Here is a 23,248-nt window from a genome sequence, read left to right on the forward strand (position 1 = left end):
CTAAGTCCTTGAAGTGGTCAGTTATTTGAAGGCTTGCTGGGGAGGAAAGATCTGCTTCCAAGACGGCCCATTCGCATGGCTCTTGGCAGGAGGCTTCAGCTCCTTGCCATGCAGACCTTTCCATAGGGCTGCCTGAGTGTCCTGACATGGCAGATGGCATTCCCCAGAATGAGCAACCCAAGAAAGAATAAGGTGGAAGTCATGCACCTTTTCTGACCGATCCTCAGAAGTCCCGATCTGTCATTTAGGCATTGTCCAGCTGGTACACAGGTCTTCCCTATTTCATGTAGAAGGAGCTAACATAAAAGCATGAATACCAGGAGGTAGGGAGTATTGGGGGTCATCTTGGAAGTTGGCTGCCACAGATTGTAACTAAGGAAGGATTCAGAATGTGTGGATGGCAGCACCAATCTAGGGAAAGCAGTCGTCACCTCTTACCACCTTCCTCTAGCTCACCAGAGAAGACTGTCCAAAAGGCAGACTTTGTGCCATTGGTCATCGAGAGAAATCTAAGCCTTCAGTTATACACACTCTCCAAAGAAAGGTGTGTATGGAAATATCTTTGCTCCTTTGTGGGGGGCTGACATCCTCTGCTTGGAACCTTAGCTGTTAGACTCTGCTTGTCAACACAATTCTCTTGTTGATCTGCCATAAATGAACATAAGAACAAATCAGAATCCAAGAAAGGAGTGACTACTCAACCTGAGGAAGAAGACCAGGGAGGGGAACACCTGCCACGCCCTTGGAAATCTTCTATCTTCCCTAAACAGTAAAGCTTCATAATTGTCCAGAAAGAGATGCATCAATTAGGAAAGAGTCTTCACCAGTGAAGGATTCAAAGAAAAGGAGAAGAGCCAAAGAAAGGGAACAGCTTTCAGGATTGGAGAGTCCTAGGGCCAGAAACTACAATGTTACATCCCTATCTTAAGCAAGACCATCCTTCACCCAAAACACGGATGGCACCTGCCTCTGTCATTAATGACCCCAAAAGATGAAGAGTACATGTTTGTTCTGAGGATCTTAACGTGAGGTTCTTGGGCTTTTCAACCACGGTAGAAGAAAGGAAAGTTTCCTTGTCCTTATGCACTGCTACTTTCTCCTTATTTGGGATTTTCAGTAAAAAGTGGCCTATGCCAGAAGGCATCATGTCATGTTACAATGCCAATCAGGAAGGCTCCACCTGAACAAAATGATGGGTGCTAGAAGGGTGAGGGTGGAGGATGGTCAGAATGGGTGAAGGGGAGTGGGAGATATGGGCTTCCGGTAATGGGATGAGTAAGTCATGGAGATAAAGGGTACTGCAGAGGGATTATGGTCAACAGTATTGTAATAGTGTTGTATGATGACAAGACGGCCGCTACGCTTGTGGTGAGCCCAGCATAACGTATGGACCAGTGACTAAAGCTCCTTCCTCTTGCCGAAAATGTGTAAGAGCTTCTGGCTGGGAAGTGCCCAAGACAGCAGTGCAGATAAGTGGAGAGCATAAGAAAGAAAGTAAGCTTGAATTTTGTGAAAGTTTTAAAAATGTGCTTAATTTCAGAGATGTAAAATCAGGTGTTGAGTGAATTCAAAAGGAAAGCAGCTAGAAATGCTCCCCCTCGAGTTCCTTAATAATAATAATAACAATTACTACAGTTAAGATTTAGGGAATGCTTACTTTTGCCAGGGACTCTAAAACATCTTGTATCTATTGCCACAAGTAACCATCACAACCCAGTATCTCGGTATTCATGTCCCCACTTAGAGATGAGAACCCCAGGCGACAGAGGTCAGCCAATGGGCCTAAGTTAACATAGCTAGTAGGTACACAGTCTGGATTCAAATCCTGCAGGCTTGCTCCTGAGCGCTCAGGCTTAACTATGTTGTATTTTAAGGGCTTAAGAAAGGGACTAAATGCTGTTAAGTGGCATTCATAAAATTCATGGTGAGGTTTACCAACAGGCTAGAAGTTATCCAGCCTATTGGGAGGTGAGCCCCATTATCAGTAGAGCCTAAGTGCTGTTGAATCCAACAGCACTTGGAATCTTGAAATTCCAAGATAGTGGGCAGCAGATAAAAGTTCTTTTGTTTTGTACCCAAAGAACCTGATACACAGGTCAAGGGCCTGGCCCAGGGATACCCAGGCCTCTACTGCCTCTGTCCAGCAGAAAAGCACCAAGCAGCTAGTTCTTAGGAGAGGCCTGACTTACTCCCGCATCTCTGCAAGATCCCGGGCAGATCCTCTCTGCTTGCCCTGAAATCCAGCCCCTTTGTCCTGGAGATATGACAAGTTTCCATCCTGTGGCAGTAAGAAAGCAACACCAAAAGACCACAAGGTGGGCAGAAGTCTGAGTTACATCCTCTGCAACAGTTCGGTTTACCTCAAAGAGATGAACCTTCCCCAAGGAAGCCAGCCCTTCTGTGAATCCACACCTTCTCCTGCCCTCCCTCGAACTAGCGAGACTCAGGTGACTCTGCCTCCTTCTGCTCCCGCCCCCTTTTCCTCTGTTCTCATTGCTTGCTGAGGTTCATTCCCAGTGCACTGTACCCAAAGGAGTGAGATCCAGGCACAGAACAAATTCTTAGATGGTCCTTGACATTAAGAATCCCAAGAATTTATTGCACCCATTCTTCTCCCTCTGCTATCTCCTCCTTTCCTGGGCTCATGTGGAAAGCTTGCTGTTATTTCAGTTTATCCAAGAAAGTGCCTTGTTAGTCCTATTCTCCACCCTTTCTTATTCTTCTGTTAGGTAGGTCAGAGAGGGCAATTGCTTTAGCATGGGACAGTCTGGCTTTAAGTCTCCCCCTGCATATTGGCCCTGTGACCTTGTGCAAGCCACTTACCTCTCCACACCCACCTCCACACAGAGGCAGCTCTGGGGAAAGAGGGATAACAACAGTGCCTACTTTGTAGCATTGTTGCCAGACCAAGAGTTGATATAAAAAACACACGGCAAGCTCTTGGAACAGCACCCTGCACACAGCAAGTGCACAGTAAACATTAGCTGCTAGGATGATTAGGGCAGCAGTAGAAGAATTGGTAAGCCCGGCCAATTGTCCTTCTAAGGAAGCTTGAGACGAAGCCACTTTCCCAGACCAAGGGTTCCTGGGGAACTGCTAGTGATGTTGCTCCCTGGGGTAATAGGAAGGAGAGAAGGCAATTATACAGCGTGTAACGAAAATAATTTCATTTCTAATGCCTTTCTCCCGCTGAGCCACTTAGAATCCAAACAATGACAACAAGGCAGGGGTGGAAATGAGCAGGGCAGTCACGTTCTGAAGGAGCCCAGTGATGTGTGGACAGGCCCCAGGACTCACTTTGGCTCACAGACATCTGCAGGGGAGAGTCTTTGGGGCTATGGCTGCTGCTCTGTGCTAAGCCACAGCTCCCCGGAATGCCCGGCTACCCAGGCTGGCTATGGGCCTATTCATGTGCCCTGGGGAATGAGTCTGCTTGACTTCACCTCTCATCCTCTGTCTGGGAGCAGGTTGACATCACTTAGAGTGCTCCAGGGAGAGCCAGAGGTCCTCCCCCCTTCCCCTACCCATCACTGTAGACAACAAAGAATCCCCATCTCCTCTTGGAAATTGTGAACATCAGATCAAAGAAAATTGCCCAAACTGCTTCAAACTGATGTCTTATACATATGTATTTAACATCCGCCTTTTCCAGGAACCCCCAAAGAGATGGCTTCTCATTAGCTCCCATCCCCATATACTGCCCCTCACACTCTCGGGCCCCTGAGTCTGGGGCACTGCAGCAACACAGCCTCTTCCACCTAGGGGAGAGGGGAGTCCCCAGGCCCCAGTGCATCATCTCTTGCTCCTCCCTGAATGCTAGAGCCAGTGGGAGCCTCTTCTCTGCAGAGAAGCGTTCCCATATCTCCTAGGGAGAGAAGAGGCTGTGCCTCCCCAGGGGACATCCCAGCTGCCAAATGTGTTGATTTAACCCATTTATCAGGTGGAAGTGAAAGGGACAAGAAGAGGGGAAATGCATAGCAAGTTTCTCCCCTTTCTCTGGACCCAGACTAGAACAAACCCTGTGGCTGAATCTTGTAGTTTTACTCCTCCTCCCACACGGACTGACACTATAATCAAGCTATTTTCCACACCTATGCATTTAAATAATATGATTCTATTGTTTAAAAAAAATAAGAAAGCAATCTTCAATTACAATGGTGATAGGGACAGTTGAGAGGCAGGGATGTATTAATGTTGGTTTCTAACACGATTACGGTAATTTAAAAGGCTGGAGAGAGTATCAGCCTACCACCCCAAACCAGGAAATAAGCAACTTGCACAGCCTGGGTGGCTCCATGTAGTGTCCTGGAGAGCTGCAGAGCTTAGGCAGAACCCCAAAGCCGAGTCGTCTCAGGGTCATAAGAGCCCTACTGGGGGCAAGGAAAGGGAAACACAGTGCTGGTTCAGCTGAGAGCCCATATACAGCTAAAGGTTACCTACCGAGGAGCCTGGTTCAGCTCACACCAAGCTGTGCCCTTCCAGCTGCCTGCGGCTTCCAAGCATTTGCTAGATGCAGGATGCTCTCCTGCTAAGCAGAGCTCCCAGCAGGATGGAGAAGCTTTGGCTGCCAAACCCAGTCCTGGTGGCTTGGGACTGGAAAGCTTACACCACTCCTTTTTCAGAGTACTTTGGTAACAAAAGAGAGATCACCGTATTCTAGACTAAGAGAAAAGCTACCCTGTTTAGGGGTGAGGAGAATCCAGAATGACCTCTGAGGAGCCCAAATAATCTAAGGATTTAACATCCCAGTTACAATGTCCGGGGGGATATGGGACTGACTAGGTAGCCATGCTAAGTTCTTTTCAAGACCTCAAATCTTAAGTTACTGTGACCTGTGATATGCAGCCTAACTCTGGGAGATTCATTTTGGGGTTCTGACTTTATAAAACCTCAACATCGGTTCGCCTGTCATTTCTGAGGGGCCAAAACACCTTCACTGCTGGAGAGTCATACGTATTCAGCTACAAGGGAGGGAGACATGGGGGGTTGGCAGATCAGAAAACATGAGTCACTAGAAGGGGCAGCGTTGGCTCAAGGAAGTCTCATTATTCTTCCCCTCTCCCCCCACTGCCAAACCTCTCACAAACTCTGCTATTTTCACAGCCATGCTTCTTCCTCAACACCAAAATACAACTTTCACTTGCAGGGAAGATAAAGACAGCTCTTTCCAGGCCAAATCCACACATCTTTCCCCTTATACATATATATCCCTTATACATACATTTCCCCTTATACAATAGAGACCTCAGACCAGTCTAGCTTCAGCACGTCAATCCCAGGTGAATATGAGACTACATTTTTTATGAGACCCTGAGTTCCCTTTCTTTCCTCTGGTTGAAGGAGGAACACAGGGTTTCTCTCAAGTTCAAATTCTCCTATATCATTGCATGTTCTAGATAGAGATAATCCAACCTTGTGAGTAAAGTTGGAAAACTGACTAGCCCACGAGCATCATCCCTGGCCTTATTCACCCCTACAAGCTTACTAGCTTAAAGAGCCAAATCAATACAGCCAATATGTCACAGCGAGCAGAGCACAAGTAGCTACCAGCCTTGGGGAACATGACGTGCTACTAAGCTGAACTAATCACTCCTTGGCATTTCAGGAGCAGTTGGGTTAGCAGACCACAGTACATATATAATGAAAGACAGTAATTCCCCCAGAAGGGGTGGGCAAGAGGAACACAATGGGTTGGCCCCCAGGGGAGGGCAGTTACTATTTACACAGGTCAACATAATGCCATATTGGTGATTCCTAGAGCCCAAAAATCTGATTTAGAAATAAGAAAATACCAGGAGGATCTTGGAGGAGAGGAGATCAGGCTACACACTTTATTTCAGCAAAGGGACCGAATCCGGGGGTGGTCCCTCCATCAACAGCCCCACGCCTGAAGAACTTAACATGATAAGCAGCAGGAGGCAAGAGTCAGTTATAAAGGCCTGAATCATGCTCCCTGTAGTCAAAGTATGAACTTTCATGAGCAATGATTTCTTAACCAGCGTATACATGAATCACCCAAAAATATTGTTAAAATATACATTCCGGGTCTCAGCTTGAGGTTCTCATTCAGCAGTCCTTTAGAGAAGAACAAAAAAATATCCATTTTTATCCAGCTTCCCAGGTGATTCAAAGATAGGGAGTTCATTAAAACGAAACAACCATTAGAGAAATCCTGCTCTGGACCCATATAACAAATCAGAATCTTCCATTTCCCAGTACCTTTTATCCCCAAGCTGTGCAGAGAAGGTAGCAGGAACTGAGAATGTTTTTCAAGAGAGACCAAGGCTGGGGTTACCATGGCCCGCCTCAGCTCTAGGTCTAACCCTCTCAAACGTCTTCCCTGTCAGATACCCAATTTCAGAGATACCTACCACCACCCATGTCCCTATCAGATATGCCAGGAATCCTGAACATCAAGCAAAGAAGTCAAATGCAGGGACCCAGCAAATCAGCCCACTAAGTTCTCTTGCAAATGGTCACATTCACCAAGGCCTCTCTTTCTGCCCACCCTCCTCAAACAGCAGCAACAGGGGAAACATGAGAAGAATGAATTCCTTTTCAAGTGGTCCTAATGCTGCGGGATGAATCAGGGACAGGTTGAATATTTGCATCCCAAGGGGAAGAATCACTGATCACATACTTCCTGGGAAGGAGCCAGGATTAACCTGAAAGGTTTACATCCTGGTCAAAAATCCAGAAATGATCCGATCTGCCAAAGGAACTGGAGAGGGATCCTCAAAGTGCCTTGTACCTCCCCAACCTCAGGAGCCCCCAGCACAAAAAAAGTAGTGGGGTGCCAGGTGGGGCAGCATCACTCGCTCAGATAGCTTCCCTGTGGCTGAGAGAAGGGCCTGTCCCTACGGAGCTGTGAGCTGCGGCGCTGTGACTTGTGTCCATGGCGAAGCCTGTTGTGTAGACGCACACGCACTCTCTTAACCTCTGTTCTTCAAGAGGAACCACTCACAGGGCGCCTGTGCAGACAGGGATGGGGACGCGCTCCCTCTGGCTCTTAGAGCTGCCTCTTGTCTCCGCACATGACCCTCTCGAAGCTCTTGGTCCATTCCACAATTAAGCAGTCACCCTCCGCTACTGCCCCAAACGTCACCCCCATTCCAAGGCCGAGATGGGTCAGAAACCCCAGCCTCCCCACTCTACAGGATCTCAGAGCGAAGTAGAACGTATATTCAGTACCAAGGACAGCGGCACACCCGGAGTGTGAGAGTACAGGCAGAATCGGCCTCTTCCCTTGGGTCTGTCCTCAGAAACGGAAAAAAGTCAAAGGTCCCGCAAATGTAGACTTGCCAAGAACAACCCTTCTCCCTCCGAGGCAATCAGAAACTCTGGCCGCGCGCCCTGGGGTCCCGGGTGGAAAGTGCCCTCCCGAGACCATCGGGAACCGGCCGCCCTGTGAAGCCTCAGCTCGGCAGGGCTGGCCTAGAGCGCTCCGCGAGGAAGCTGTCCCGGCACCGCCCGCCCATGCCTGGAGCGAGGATTCCCGCCCGGGCCGAGCAAGGGACGCCAAGAGGGAGGCAGAGGGCATGGCAGTGCTGTGTTCCTGTCGCCCCCTCTCCGTGGTCCAACGGAGAGGTTCTCTGTGGAGAACCGGGTAGGTCCCCGGCAGACGGCAACAGAGTGGCCGGACAAACTTCTGCTCCCAGTTGCGCCACCCTCCGAGCTCCCTCCTCCTCTCCCTGGGACTGCCTCGGTCCTGGCCGCCTGTCGCTCTGTCCTGCACGAGCTTACCTTCAAGCCATAGGGCGCCCGGGGGCAGAGACCGCGCCGGCTGCTCGAGGCTTCCAGCTCCCGCCGCATCCACGCGCGGCCGCCCCTCTGGCAGCCGTCCGGGCCGCCGCTCTCCTCGGCGGGTCGCTGACTCCCGGCCCCGCCGCGCGGTTCAGAGTCCCGGCGGGCAGGCGCTTGGCCGGCTCCTGCCCGCGGAGAGCAGTGGACCGGCCGCGGCGGGGCGGGGCGGGGCCGGGCACGGGGCGGCCGTGCGGCGCAGGGACGAGGAGCGGAGGCGGCGCGGTGCGCGCGGGAGGCGGCCGGTTACCGCACTGAGGCTGGACAGCTTCGCCGGGCCGGAGCACCTAGCGAGGGAGGAGGGGCGGGGCCGCCTGGCCACGGGGCGCCCCTGGGCCCCGCCCCTGGGCCCCGCCCCTGGGCCAGGCCCCGCCCCACCCCACTGCACAGGGGTGTGTGGGCTCTGTACGCCGGGCCTGTGGGGAGCAGCGGGCAGGCAGGGGATGGAGTCAGCCCTGGCTTCGAAGCAGATGGGAGCCTAGGCGGAAACTGATTGGTCACTGCCCATTGCGCTCGCCCCTTATCCCCAAAGTGAGACCCTGTAAATTTAGGGCTGCCGGTGACCAAGCATCCTCATCGTGGCTTGTCATTTCCCTCTGAGAAGTCAGAGGATAATGGTTGGGGGAGGTACCGCCCATCCAGGGAGTAGTGTAAGGAGGAGCAGTCAGTGTTGGTTTACAGACTTCCGGTCTTGGAACCCCTGGGGTCAGTTCTGTTTGTTGCTTGACTCTCAGGGGAAAGCCTGCTTGGAGTTGACCTGAAGTGAAAATTCAAAAAAGGGCCTCTAGGGTTCCAGCTCACCCCTGACTCCAAAGGGAGGTGGAGTCTTCAGCAATCAGTTTTTGACTGTCCTTCCTTTGCCAAGCGCTGTGTCAGAGCCCCGGGTCACAGAGAGGAATAAAACCAGGTCCCTGCTCTCATGCAGAGGAGACCTCCAGGAAACATACCACAGCGCCACAGCACCTGCGGTGCTAGGTGCTAGGGGGCACAAGCAAGGAGACCTCATGGGAACTGGAGCTGAAAAAGCAATACCCTTTCCCACGGGGGTCGGAGGGAGAAGGCAGCACTGCTTTCCAGGCAGAGGGAACAGCATGGGGAAAGAACTGGGCATAGCAGGGGGTCAGTCCATCCCTGCTGGAGTCAAGCCACTCTGAGCCACAAAGATTAGGTTTGATCACAGAAGGGACTGTGCACTCCTCTAACTCCCCACCCTCATCACTCTAGAAGGGGAAACTGAGTCGCAGAGAACTGGAGTGCCTTTCCAGATTCCACAGAGATCCAGAGCTGGGCCAGTCTCCCATGTACAACGTGCCCATCAGCACTTTCCCCAAATACAGCCATCTCTGGAGGCAACTGGGGAAAGGCAGGAGCTATAAGTGGACGCCTGGCACCTCTTCCCCTGCTCCTTGCCTTTGCACTCTCCTGTGGATCTGGCCTGGCTCCCATCCATGCAGGGTTGATAGGGAGAAATTCTAGCAATCAGGATTACCAGTATTTTGCTCTATTTGCATTTAAAACAATGAAACATTGCAGATATTCTTGAAATTTCGGTGTTTCCCCTTGGCTACCCCTAGGCCATTTGTTTCCAGGTTTAATCCACCTAAAGAAGGACATGGTCCCTTCTAGCTCAGCACCTTTCTATTCAGGGAAGCTATCCAGCAGACAGCCACCCTTCTCCTGACTAGTCAAAGGACCCAGACTGGTGTCCTGCCTCTGTCCCATAGCAGTTTTGTGACCTTGGCTAACAAGTAGCTTACCATCCCTGAGTCTCACTTCCTCCATCTTTACATTGGAGCTAAGAAGGCAATTCTCTCTGGGCAGCATTGAGGATAATAGATGAGGAAGTGTTAGACAAACTGTAATCTGGGCACCCCCTGGCTGTTCATGGGTGGGGTGTGGATGGGGGGTAGAATAGCCTTGCTCCCTTGGGAGGCAGAAGGAGAGAACATGACCTCCATGGGGTGTGCCAACCCAAGGGCACCCTAGCTCCCTACTCCTGCTTTTACCCCAGTCTTGCATGGCTGAGTGGATTTCATGCTGGCTGTGAGTGAGACGGATGGATCTTTCAGTTTTCAATTAGCAAACGCCTCGCTCTTTAAACAAGCGGCACAGCAAACAGATGCACTGAGTGATTGATGACAGGGAGCATCTGCGGCCAAGCGGCAGGCAGCTTCCTGTAGGCTCCCGCTTTCCAGGCTGCCAAGGCCCTCTGGAGGTCATTTGCCACCTCCCCTGCCTCCAGGCAGAACTGTACCCAGTCCAAGTAGGCCAGGCAGGGGCAGGGTGGCCCTTTTCCTTCCAGCCTTCCTGGAAAAGGGGACACATGAGTCTTTTTGACATTCTCATCTGTATGTCCCTGAACCTCGGTCAAGAAATTCTTCCTGATGCGCTCCGTAAATCTTTATACGTTTTTATTGTTGAAGGTACTCAGCCAGTGGTTACTAATGGGCGTTAGGGGTAGAAGATGGGTTCAGGCAGGCAGTGGTTTTGCTGGCCCATGGTAATGAGAAAACAAAGGCCAGAGTCAACAGAGAATGAGGGAGATCTAGATCTTTCCCAAATGCTCCAAGAGCTACCTCTGAGGTAGACAATAAGATCTGGCTGGAGCTTGGAAGGAGAGTATCTTGCCAGCCTCTGTCAAACTCTGATGTGTCCACACCTTGGCACAGTCACCCTTCTGAAAAACATTCCACAGAAAGCAAGGGGAATGCCATAATGGGGTGGTGGGGTCAGAAGCAGAACAGAACTGGAGTCACATGGGACTTTGTTCACGTCCAAACTCCCGTATCTTGCAGAAGCTCTGAATAGCTCTGAGCCTTAGTTTGCTCAGCTGTAAAATGGGGCTAGAGATCCATATTGCAGTGTTAGCATGAAGATTAAGTGGGGATGACAATGAGTACATCCTGATGCTTCATCCATGTTGCCCATTTTCCCATCTTACAGAAAACTTGAGCTAGAGAAGCACTGAAGGGAATGCAGACACCCTCTATGAGGTGTTCCAATTCTAGATTTCCTAACTTAGCTCACAGATGAACCCTGAACTCCCAGCAATTTCTTCTTCTCTCATCCTCCCCTCTTTTGTCACTTAATTTTTAAGCCATTTGCAAATAACTCTGAGAACAATAAAGTGGCAGTCCTTCTGGATCAGAGGAGGTGTTGAGCAAAAAGAAAATAAACTCAAGGGGCAGGGGTCTCAGTCACCGATGCTGCTGAGAGCCCCAGGCCCACATGTGAGTGATCCAGTGAGAGAGGCCAGGGTACCTGAGGAAGGGTGAGGAAGGACAGGATCCTCTAAAGAGGAGAGAGGTTCAGGTAACTGTCTCTGACCAAGGCAGGAGAGCAGAGGGAGTTACTTGAGAGTGTTGACCTCTGCCTGTGTAGTCACCCTTAGAGGATGACGGCCTCCCTGGAAGACATACTGGGTTTGTCCACATCCATGCGAAGTGGACATGTGTAGACAATCTTTGCATCCTCCTATTTGGGAAGAGTAAAGAACACAGGTGTGACCCACTTTAAGAAAGTCTATTCTAAAATTCTTCAGAATTACAAAATAGAGAAAGTGTAAATGTCCATCTTATAAACTTAATTGCTTGATGGGAATAGGTCATAAAAATACACACTTATTTGCACACTCATATTCAGAGTGTGCATTATTCACAGGTGCCAAAAGGTAGAAGCAACCCAAGTGTGCACTGAACGGTGAGTAGATGACCAAATGTGGTCTGTGCGTACAATGAAATACCCTGGCTACAAAGTGCAGGTTTTCAGAACTTGGAGAGAAATCAGGAAGTATCAGAAGGGTGTGTTTATTTCCTTTTTCTCCAGCCACCTCCTCTGAGCCAGAAGGACTGCCACCTTATCATTTTCAGAGGCGTTGCAAAAGGAGTAAGAACAATCCTTTCATTTGCAACAAGGTGCATGAATCCTGAGGGCATTGTGCTAAGTAAAACTGTCCAGTCACAAAAGGACAAATACTGTATGATTCCACTTATGTAGGGTACCTAAAGAAGTCAGAGTGGGGTGCCTGTTGCCAGGGGCTGGAGGGAAAGGTAAATAGGGAGTTTGTATTTATTTATTTATTTATTTATTTATTTATTTATTTATTTATTTTTTAAAGATTTTATTTATTTATTTGACAGAGAGAGAGATCACAAGTAGGCAGAGAGGCAGGCAGAGAGAGAGAGAGAGAGAGGAGGAAGCAGGCTCCCTGCTGAGCAGAGAGCCTGATGTGGGACTCGATCCCAGGACCCTGAGATCATGACCTGAGCCGAAGGCAGGGGCTTAACCCACTGAGCCACCCAGGCGCCCCATGGGAGTTTGTATTTAAAAGCAACAGAGTTTTGGGGTACCTGGATGGTTCAGATGGTTAAGGGTCTGCCTTTGGCTCAGGTCATGATCCCAAGGTACTGGGATCGAGTCCCGCATTGGACTCCTTTCTCAGCAGGGAGTCTGCTTCTCCCTTTCCCTCTGCTGTTCCCCTTGCTTTTGCACGTGTGTGTGTGCTTGCGCTCTCTCTCTCTCTCTGTCAAATAAATAAAAAAATAAATCTTTTTGTTTCTTTCTTTCTTTCTTTTTTTTAAAGGTACAGAGTTTCAGACTGAGGAAACAAAAAAGTTCCATGGGTGGATAGTGATGGATGGGCGCACAACAAGGTGAATGTACATGATGCCATTGACTTACACACTTAATAACAGTTAAAATGGTAAATTTTGTGGTGCATATTTTACTGCAATAAAAAATACAGAAACCTAGTGTTTCAGTGGCCACTATAGTTGCTTTGTGTGAAAACAAACAAAACATCTTGAAATGGTAGATAGGTGGGAAAGTGACTGAACTTAGAAAACAACCCATCTGTATAGAACTTCTGAAGCTGTATTTGCAGAAACACAATTGGTACAGCCTTGGATTCCTTCAGCCTTTTCTGTAGCTATTAAAGCACTATCTCATCAGTGGTCTCATTTACCTCCCAGTAGCCTTGCGATTTCTAGAAGATCACTAATTTCGGAGAGCCCTGAGAGGGTTCTTAAAGTTCCCAGCTTCCAGAAGATGGGAGCAGACCATGGAATTTGGATGACACTTTTCCAATAGTTTGAAATGCAAGGACCATTCCACCATTCAGGTTTTGAATGGAGTGGTGCAGCTTAGGGAAAGCTCTACATAGTGAAGAAAAGCTCAATCCAGGCTTTCCGCATAGAGGGTGAGCCAATCAGGAGCCAAATGGCAGCATTTGGGATTCTCTTCTTCGCGAGCTGCTCTCCTGCTTGTGTTCGCTGTGGCTGAGGACTGAACTGGCTGCTCACATACTCCCAGCCTCTGAGGCAGTTGGGGTATCTGGCAGGAACAAATAATTTGGGCTATTTAAGCAGAAAAGGAATTTCAGCGAAAATATTGTCATAGCTCACAGAATCACAGGGGAAATTAGAGAACCAAGGTTCTAAAACAGCCAGGAACAAAAGAGCTAGATGCTATAAGGTCTTCACCTGAAATGGAGCCCACGCTGCAGTCCAGTGGGAGAGCTCAGTTAGCACAAGTAAACACAGCTCACCAGCCGGCCGGGCCATGGCGGCTGGCAGCACACCCTGGCGTCCCCCTGGCCCTCTATTACGCTGCTTCTGGAAACTGAAAGTTGTGGCTACTGGTGCAGCCTCCGGAAAGGATGTTCCCCTCTCCCTGCTTCTCTGAGTCACTGGCTCTTGAGTCAAAATCTGGGGCATCTGCCTGTCATGAACCAACCAAGAACCACACAGCAGGTGGTCCTCTAACTTAGCAAAAGACAAAGGCTTGCTGAACCAAGCAACAGTCATCCCCACATCCCAGATCAAAGGAAGAAAGAAACCAGAGTCCTGTGTCCATCCCAGTTTCCAAATGCCACAGAGAACTGTCCCCTCTCCACACTCGCTACCACCACTCCAATCCAGGTCCCCACCATTCTCTCATGGAGATTATGACCAAAGCCTTCTCCCCACCTCCTAGCTCCAACCCATTTTCCACACTGCACAAGAAGGCTGTTCTAACACATAGATCTGATCCTGTCGTCCTTGCTTAAAACCCCCAAAGCCCATTGTCTTTGAGATGAATTCTAATTCTCTTAAAGTGCATTCGAAGTCTGCCATATCTGTCCCTTACCTCTGTCCCAGCCTCATCTCTGCTAGCATCCCCTCTGAAGTATATGATCACTGAGTGAAAACATGAGTTGGGGAAAGTGTCACAGAGATGATCTGCTCCAGAGTTTCGCAAATGTCAGTCCTTAAATTGGATACCATAGAAAGATCTGGGAAATGAAGAGAAAAAAAATACAGATTTGACCTACTAGGTCAGAATTTAGGGGGTAGGGGCTACAGGTCCATATTTCTAAAACACCAACCAGGTGGGGAGACACTAACTTAATCCAAATCCCTCCTTTTGTACATGTGGGGGCTGAGGCCTAGACAGGTGAGACACTAAGGAAAGCCAGTTTGTTGTTATAATGAAACAAGACTCGTAGCAGAGTTACCCTGACACATTTAGTGTTATATGTATCATTACTGTGCCACATGGTAATTAGGCATGAAGAGAGGGTAAGTTATTCAGAGAGAGGACTATTATTACAGTTATAGAAACCAAGTGTTTGGGGTCCACCTGGGAAGAAGGGAAAGGAGCCATTGGGAAAGACAGAGGGGCTTCTGTGAGGTCCCATAGAGGGTCTCCAGGTCTGCCACCTGGGCTCTGACAAATCTGATGGCAGGTGGGTCTGCCCACAGATTTGGGGAGCTGGTGGGGGGAGCTAGGCTGCAGGCCAGTGATTTAAGACAAGCCTGTAAAGACTGGAGAAAGCCAAAACAGCACCTGACCCCTTCTTCCAGTGAGGGAAGCATCAGAAGAGGGAGGAGAAGCAATATAGACCTGAGGTCCTCCTGCTGCAGGAACACACTGAGAGATGGACTTAAAGAAATGCCTTTTTCAGACTTAAAGAAATGCCTTTCGTCCTCACACATCAGAATTGCCCATTGTGTTCTAGATGTATGTTCCTGGTTCAAGTCCAGGGTCATGCCCACAGGGCTCCCTTCATCTGTAATGCCTGACCCACAGACCTGCCCTACCCCCTTGCTGGTCTTTCCAGGCCCTGCTCAGCCAGTTGTGCTCTGGTCTGGCTTCTCTCTGCTTCTGCCTCTACCTTTGTCTCTGTTTCCCTCCTGCTAATCGCTCCCCTCCAACCCTTGGTTCCTCCAGGCCCCTCTAGTGATAACGGAGCCCCATTATCACAAGTCCTGAGAGGCTACATTATCCTTTCTGGTTTCTCTACACTCCAGCTCCACTTTCCTAACAGTCTTCTTTACCAAACTCTTCTTGAATTACCCCATTTGAGCGTGTGATCTGTCTCCTGCCAAGACTCAGACTAGCAGAATACCTGAAGTAAAAACCCAGGGTTCAGGACAGGGGCTGTGGAGAGCAAGACAAGGTAAGGGAACCCCGTCATAGTCAGGAATGAGAACCAAGGGCAGACCCCCATGGGACTAAACAATGCTGCAGGTTCTGGAAAGCTCAGTAGAGGAGAAAACAGTTCAAACTAATTTAAGTAGAGAGCATCTTCAAGGCTGTCAAAGAATTTGACTCTACCTTTGGTGTCCACCATCCAATCCTGCTCCCCCTTTGAGAGACTCTTCCATGGGATTACCAGCCATAGGTCTCACCCATAGCCTACAGGAGAGGAGGGATCTTTCCTCTCCCCACCTCCTGGCAGGCAGGGCATTGACATGGGACCTAGGTTCAGCCAGTTGCATGCTCTCATCTCCACTCTGACCCTAGAGCCCTTACTCTACAGTGAAAAATCTCTAGGAGTTCTTCGTGGGGTAGCTGGGGTGTCCCGCAGTGACTGCTTGGATGCCTTAGATAGACAGCTCCTGCTAAAGGTTACCATGTCTCCTTCCTTCCTCTCATCACAGCTGCCTTGGTGACTGCCCATCTTCTGAGTTGAGGTCTTTGTTCTGAGAGCCCACCATTCTCCTCTACTCAATTTCCTAACCTGCTGAAGCTAGCCAGGACACATTTCTATTGACTACATCAAGGACCCTCACATGTGACTAGCCTAGAGCTCCCTAAAAGGCCTCAGATGGGATGCTCTGAGCAGAAATAAGGCTGGCCTCAACAGGGGTCTTCATGCTCCTATACCAGCCCATGATAATCCACAGCCCAATGTACTATACCTCTGGCTCATGCCAGGTGACTCCCAGTTTCCTTTCTTTGGCTGCATTAACCTCCCAAGCCAAGTGTGAAAGCCAAGACAGGAGAGACCCTTGGAGTCTACCACTGACTCTTTCCCAGTCACCTCACCTCCGTCCCTAAGACATCCCCTTTCTGGTTTCTCCAGCTCCATGGCTTACTGCCAATCTCCCCCCATCATGCTCATCATCCTTGGGGCTTTTGGCCTCCAGGCCACTCTAATCTCCCCCCACCACTACCTTCCTTTTTGATGTGGACATTCCAGTCCCCTCTCCTCTCAAATCAACTCAGAATAAGTTGGTATTTTGCAACTTTAAAAAAACTGGAAGAAAACCAAACACAGACCAAATGGAAAATAATGAAAAGGCCAAGCAAGACACATCCTGTTTGTCGAGCACACAGGCTTCATCCCAGTGTTATTGAAGGCTCACCTTGGATCACCTTGGCCCATACAGGCTTGGAAATATCTCCAGGGTCACCCTCGCCCCGGGCTCTCAGTGGCTTCTAGAATTGGCTTCCTTGCCTCTCTATTCTATGGGGCCTCACCAAACGTGACTGGGCTGTTCTTCACCATACCTGTCACTCCTGTCACTGGAGAGAGTGGAGACTTGCCACTAGACCCTGAGATTCCTCATGTATTCCCTGGGATCCAGGCTATTCTGTCCTTATCTTTCTCCACCAGGGAGTTATCTAAGACTATGAGAAACCCATCCTTGCCCCAGATCCAAGTCTAAATGTGCCAGTCACCATTTGGGAAAGAAGGAAGCAAACACCTCCCGGGGACTTGCCCTGCGGCTGGCCCTATGGTGCACACAATGGCACTTCACTTCATCCTCCCAACACTCAGATCCCCCACATGGTGAAAGGGGCTCTGGAAGTGCCAGAAGAGAGAGAACCGGATTCAAAGACCTCAAACCCCACGCCCAGAGCTTGCTCATGCATGTCCTTACCGACCGTCTACACCAGGAAAGGCAAAGAGGCTTTGTCTCCGATACCAGCTCGGATCAACTTTGGAGCTGCCTGGAGCATGCGGTGAGGAGGATGAAGCCATGTCTGCGCTCAATGGGAGAGAGGATCATGAGGAGTGAGAGATGTGGGGAGAACTGGAGAGGGTGACCGCAAAGCAGAGGTCACCGAGCTGCTGCCCTTGATCCAAGCCATTTTTGTGACAGGTGCCACTGTAGCCAAAACATCTCATGCCACATGGACGAGCATGTCTCTTCTCAGGGCTTCAAGTCTCAGCTCTGCTCCTGACCGGCCCTGGGACTATAGGCAAGTCACTATACCCTGTTGAGCCCCAGTTGTGCTGTCGGTAAAATCTAGCGGAGTATGACACTTACTTACTTCCAAGACGTCAGGAATCATCAGCTGTCTTAATGAGTGTGAATCCCTAGTACAGTGCCGCCCGCACAGTAAGCCCCTGACAGCGAGGACTAGTTGTTGAAGTTGCTACTGCTGTTGGCCATCATGCTCTCAAGCAGCAGTGCCCACACGGGTGCACATATGAGCTCCTTGGTTCCACTATCTGCCAAGATAAAAAATGCCCAGTTTGCTCCAAGTCTTCGAAAACTCCCAGGTGGCCCACGCTTGCCTTCAAGTGCCGCTGGTTCTGTGGCAGTCAGCACGGGGTCTGTGTTTACCCTGAAGTCCCATTCCTTTCCAGTCTACTGTCAGACATTTCAAATCCTCCATGGGGCTCCCCACCTTGTTACTATGATTACATGTCCTGATTATTTCATCAAGTTCCGTAGAGCCATCAAGTTTTCGTAGAGAGGCTAGTAAATGCCCGGTAGAACATGGGAGCTAATTACCATCTTAATTGGAGAGAATGACCTGGTAAATAAAATTGTGTAATTTAATTAATTATCAAGGTGTGTCCTATAAAGGTTAATGAGAAATCAAAACCCATAGCCAAAGGTTTTGACATTTCTGGGCAGAGAATTCCCAAGCTTTGGAAGCAAGAGGGGTCAGCGTCTATGGCATAGCAAAGTACTTTTCCTTGCATGGGCCAGAAGATTAGATCCATTGCCCTTTCTAATAGGGGAGATGGTGGCTCATAGATCCAGTCTGGGTTACTGTTTGTTTGGTTCGCTTTCGGGTTTTTTTGTTTGGTTGGTTTTGTTTTTTACATTTATTCCTTTTATTAAGCATTTTTTAAGGGCCTTGTGCGTTTATTATGAGTTAGGACCGCCCATCCTCCAAGGATATTTATTGTTTTTCCCACATGGTGAGTGTTCTGGGAATAAATTCTCCTGGCTTGGAACGCCCTCTTTCCAGAAACAGCTGGCAGTTTGTGTCCGCAGCAGATTGGCCTTGCCTCACGTCCACGCTGTCTTTGCCTTGTGCGGGTCTGCCCTCTCCCCTGTCTTGGGCTTCCTCTGTGGCAAAGGGATCCCCATGGTTTCCTGTAGAATTCACTCCAGTAAACAAACTTGCCTATTGCCTTCATGGAAACCTGGCTCTTGCCCCAAATGCTGCTTCCCCTGCAGGTTTCTCCATCAAGAATTGCGATTTTTCCCACAACCCAGAAACGTCTCTGTCAGCAGGTGGGGATGGCCTTCTCCATGCTCCCTGGCACAGCCTGTCCTCCGGGAGCCCGTGTCCCTACCCCGTCGCCCCCCTGTCGTCTCCAGGCCCTGGCGACTTCCGGCCTTACAGTCCCCTCCATCCCCAGTTCTGAGGCGACACCGGGCGCTCCCGGTCACCTGCCTCCCAGGGCTGGGACACCTCGGCTGTAGGTGGTGTCGGCCGCCTCCTCTCAACCGCAGCCCTCCCGGCTACGGCCAGGATCTAGTCAGCAGCTCGCAGGGCTCTCGCACAAGCACTCTGTCGGACTTGGCCTTCTCAGCTCTAGTCTGTCCCTCCGCTGCTGGGCCCCTTCCCAGCCTCCGCCCTGTCGGCCTGTCTTGCTGCCGGCATACTCACCGTGTCAGCCTCCGCTCTCTCCGCCCCCTTCTCGGTCTAGCCCGGACTCCACGGCGTCTGCTCCGAGCTGCTCTCTGGCGGGTAGTTTATTCCCTGTCAGCCCCAGGCCGCAGGTTACCCACCTTACCCGTGACGCCCGCATGCTCCGCGGTGCGCACGCCTCTCTCTGATTGGCTCGCAGCTGCTTCCGGCCCGCTGGCTGCCATGGTGCACTGTGGGCAGAGGATACGCCCCCCGCCGGTGGACGGCGAGAAGCGGACCGCTGTGGGCCGGAGTGACCGTGGGCAGGAGTGATGACGCGCCTGCTCCCAGCCAAGGCGTTAAGAGGCGGTCGTGTTTCCTTCCGCTTCAGCCTCTGCCGGCAAGCAGCACGAGGAGAACACGCCCTGGCCAGCTGACGGGCCCGAGGCGGCTGGGAGGCACATGGAGCCGACCCGAATATGCGCACCTCCAGCGGGATGCACAGCCAGACACACGAGTGAGTCAAATGTTTGAGAAATGTTTGTTCTCACCATAAGCCGCTGAGATTCGGTGTTGTTTATTATACCCCGTGATTGCAGCAATACTGGACGGAACCTATCCCCTGTATCTTCATCTGCTTCCTTCCGTCCAGACCTTTCCATCCTTGGTTAAACACGCTGAAGTCTCTCCCAGCTAACAGAACAAACCCCCAGTCCGTGTGTCTTCTTCTAGTGATTGCCCTTCTCAGCTGTACTCTTCTCAAGGTGCTCGAAAGAAGTGTCTCTTGGCACTGGTCCCAGGACCTACCTCTTGTTCTTGCTTCTTCTTATTGTGATCTGGCTTGCTCCCACTACTGCCCCGAATCTGCTTTCCCAGGGTTCTTGTTTTGCTTTGTTTTGTTTTCAGCAAATACTGAGTGCTACCCATGCTGCAGCTGGACATCAGGGACACGAGTAGGAAAAGGTGGGGATGGGCTCTGTCAGCCTCATGAAGCTCATGGTCTTGGGGTACAGGGACAAGAAACCAGATGACAACAACCAGAGGGCAGGTTCCTGGGCATCATTTTATCGCCCCCCCCCCGGGGGGGGGCTTGTGGTAGGAATTTGATAAATGTTTGGTAATACAGAAAAATTAACTGAACAAGATATGGAGGAATTAATAAGACATTCACAAGTGAACCATGAGAAGTACAAAGCAGAATGTTACTTGCTGAGTTCCCCAGAAGACTATTATTGATAATTGAGTGTTATCACAAAACTAGCCTTTGGGTAATGTCTAATTTAACATCAGCTGCATGGTTGGTGCTTCATAACTGCTTGTTGAATATATGTAGGGTTTGGTAACTTAAGGGACTTAAATTACAATATTTTATAATCCTTACAACATCTCATTGGAGAAAAAAAAATAACAAAAACAACCCTGAATTTCTTAAAGGTTAAGTAAATTTCCCGAGGTCAGTCAACCCGTAAGTAGTGAAGTCACTACTTACTACTTGGATCTTAGGGCTTCGGGGTGGGGGGGGTTGGGCAGAGTTTGTGCTCTTTCCCTGTTACTCATCAAGTAACATTCCATTCTATGCTTCTCATGTTTCACCTGTGAAGGTCTTGTTAACACTTCCGTATTTTGTAATTAACTCTTCGGTATTGCCAAATATTTATCAAAGTCCTACTACAAGCCTGATGGCAATAAAATGCTGAACAGACAGCAGATCCTGTGCTCTTTCCCTGAAGTCCATAGAGTCCATCTGTAAATGAAGTGCGGGGTTGGCCTCCACACAGGGGACACCTGAGCTGGGCTATGACAGATGGGTCACATTTGGATAGACTCAAAGCAGTATGGAGAAGAAATTCTTGGGGAAAGGACCAGCATGAACACAGGAATGGAAAGGGGATGGCATCCTGCTTTCAAGGGACGGAAAAGAGAAGGTCTGCTGTAGGTGGTTCCATGGCTGGGGAAACATCCTGTCCAAGGGTCAGCTTGAACTCCAAGAGCTGACTCTGAATGGCAACTCTTTGGCTGTAATAACTGCATATCAAATGGTTGTAGATCACAAGCATCTAGGGCAAGAAGGAAACATCATAACTAAAACAAGGATTGCGATCAGAGGGGAGAGAGGACACCACAAGCTTCTCTGTCCTCAACCTCACAAGGCTCCATAAGACACTGGCAGATGTGCACAATGCTAGATGTGTCTGTGCGCACATAACCCAGTGGGGTAGCTTCGTAGGACCAGCAGAAGATGCCTGTGTGACTCATTGGAGTTCATAAGGCCTTCAATAAAATTCAGTATAAAGTTTTGAGCTTAACTGTTTGCAAATCCTCCAATGGGTATAAAACTTCAGTTATGCAAGGTGAGTAAGAATTGGAGACATTGGTGAGAAGCCGGTGCCGCCTGGGGCTGGGAATGGCCACGTGCATGTGGGGGGACAGTCTGAACGAGGCTGCAGAATTAGTTGAAACCCCTAAGGGTTAAAATTAGTACCCCATTTCAGGTGCATTTACTCCAACTTCCCCAGCTCAGTTTTGAATAACTTCATACTTATCAAGGAGACTAGGATTTTCCCAGCACTAAATGTTTTCAGTGACTTTACCTCTTATAATTTTCCCTCCTTTACTGCACGCGAGGTTCCTGCACGCAGATCAACTGCAGGAGGAACTACAACTGAGCAGAAAGGAAAGAATGAAATTCATCCATAATCTTAGCACCTGTGGAGAAATACTTTTCCCAGAATCTTTGGATAATTTTTAAAATAAAAATAAGAGCCTACTACATACACAATTTATATCCTGATTTTTTTATTTGATGATATCCTGTTGAACATCTGTTTGTGCCAGTAAATATTCCTCCACAGCATCTTTTCATAGCTGTGCAGTGTCCTGTGCTGTTAGAGTCACTGCGAAGCTCTTGTTTGACATCAGAGCTCAGATCTCATAATCGTGGCTGACGCTTCGGTGAGTCTATGTATTATTATTTCCTTAGGGCCTCTCACCTCCCTTTCCAGTCTCCCTGCTTTTTGGCTCCTCATTCCTGCTTCTCTTTCTGGCCAAACTGAACTTCTTTGGGTTCCTTGCACACACTGTGCTCTCTCTGCCCCTTGTGTTTTCCTACAGCCTAGAACATTCTTTCTCCACCTGAAACCCCACACGGAGCTATTCCCCAACCATCTTGCAGACATCACTGCTTTAGGTGAAATTTCCCTGATGCCACGTCATCCCCATTGCCGCCACGGACTGGGTCAGCTGTCCCTTATGCGCTGGCCACCGCCACTTGGTGTCACTCTACTAGAGCAGGAATCAGACCTGTTTCCCTATCTCCCCTCTTCACCAGCTCGTGATGTCCATAGAGACTGGAATCCAGTCTGTCTTGGTCAGTGCACCTGAACAGTGCCCATAAAAATTTTTATGGTACTCCATAAAAATCCATTGGACAAGAAATACACTATCCCTAAGAACAACGCAGCTGGGTCAAAGGCATGCACTTTTCAAGGCTTATGACACATATTGCCATCGCTCCCTCCAAAGACCTTCCCAGTTTACCTTTATTCCAGTGTGTGTGTGTGTGTGTGTGTGTGTGTGTGTTCATTTCCTCATGCCCTGGGTAGCCAAAAGTTCTGAGAGTAATTTCCCTGCACAGCGTTTTATTTAGGGAGCACTGACTGGAATGATGTGCACTGGGTTATTGAAAAGTCTCAACTCAGAAGGGTATAAACACGAAAGTTAATTTTTTCCAGTCACTGCTCTCTGCTGTGTTCTATCGAATCCCTTTTCCCCATCACTTAATGATATTTTGGGCAGAGGGTGAACGTTCCTGTCACTTCCAGTTATTAAAAACTCAGTCGAGTCAGTTTAAAAGTCCGAATCCATATCTGATTCAAAGCTCTTCCTTCCTATCCCCCAGACAGACTGAGGCTCTCGGGACATGGAGATGGAGGGGGCAGTGTGGGCTCTTCCTACACCTCTGCCCCTTCTCCTCCCTCTTCTGTGTCTAGCTTTCTTGGCTTAGGGGCAGGCAGGGAAGATAGGGAGGTGGGAGGCATCTCAGCATGGTGGAGGACCAGTGGTGGCGAGAAGACGTCTCCCATTTTGGCCTGGTTCTATTCTCATGTGAGACTAGTGGGCCTTCTGAAATGCCATTCTCCATGTGGGGGCTTAATTTTGGATTAATGCTTAACTCAACATGGGTCTCATCTCATACAAGGACCCCATCAGAGAGCAAGTGCCAAAGTCCCTCTTCAACTGGGACTATGGCCCTCAACCCTTTCTGGATGAAGCCTGTCCTCACTTGTTATGACAATTATCTGAGCAGACGACAGCTCCTCACTCTCCTTATTCTGCACTCCTTTAGCTGTAACCTTAGAAAATG

At 49.5% G+C, this 23,248-nt stretch overlaps 1 protein-coding gene across 4 annotated transcripts in view; it reads right to left on the minus strand.

The window, feature by feature from the left end:
• The window catches only part of DRD2 (dopamine receptor D2), a 71,331-nt gene extending 52,273 nt beyond the window's left edge, over nucleotides 1-19,058 (minus strand). For 2 of the 4 annotated variants that reach the window (XM_082749003.1, XM_082748999.1), the window contains exon 1: nucleotides 7,744-8,140. The gene's annotated coding sequence lies outside the window, so the exon portion shown is untranslated. Of the gene's footprint in view, nucleotides 1-7,743; nucleotides 8,141-17,339; nucleotides 17,525-18,924 lie in introns of those variants that run through there. The other 2 variants (XM_082749001.1, XM_082749000.1) reach the window with 2 other exon arrangements.
• Between the last annotated feature and the right edge of the window lie 4,190 nt (nucleotides 19,059-23,248).

Source organism: Mustela nivalis (assembly GCF_964662115.1).
Source record: "Mustela nivalis genome assembly, chromosome: 9".
NCBI lineage: Eukaryota > Metazoa > Chordata > Mammalia > Carnivora > Mustelidae > Mustela > Mustela nivalis.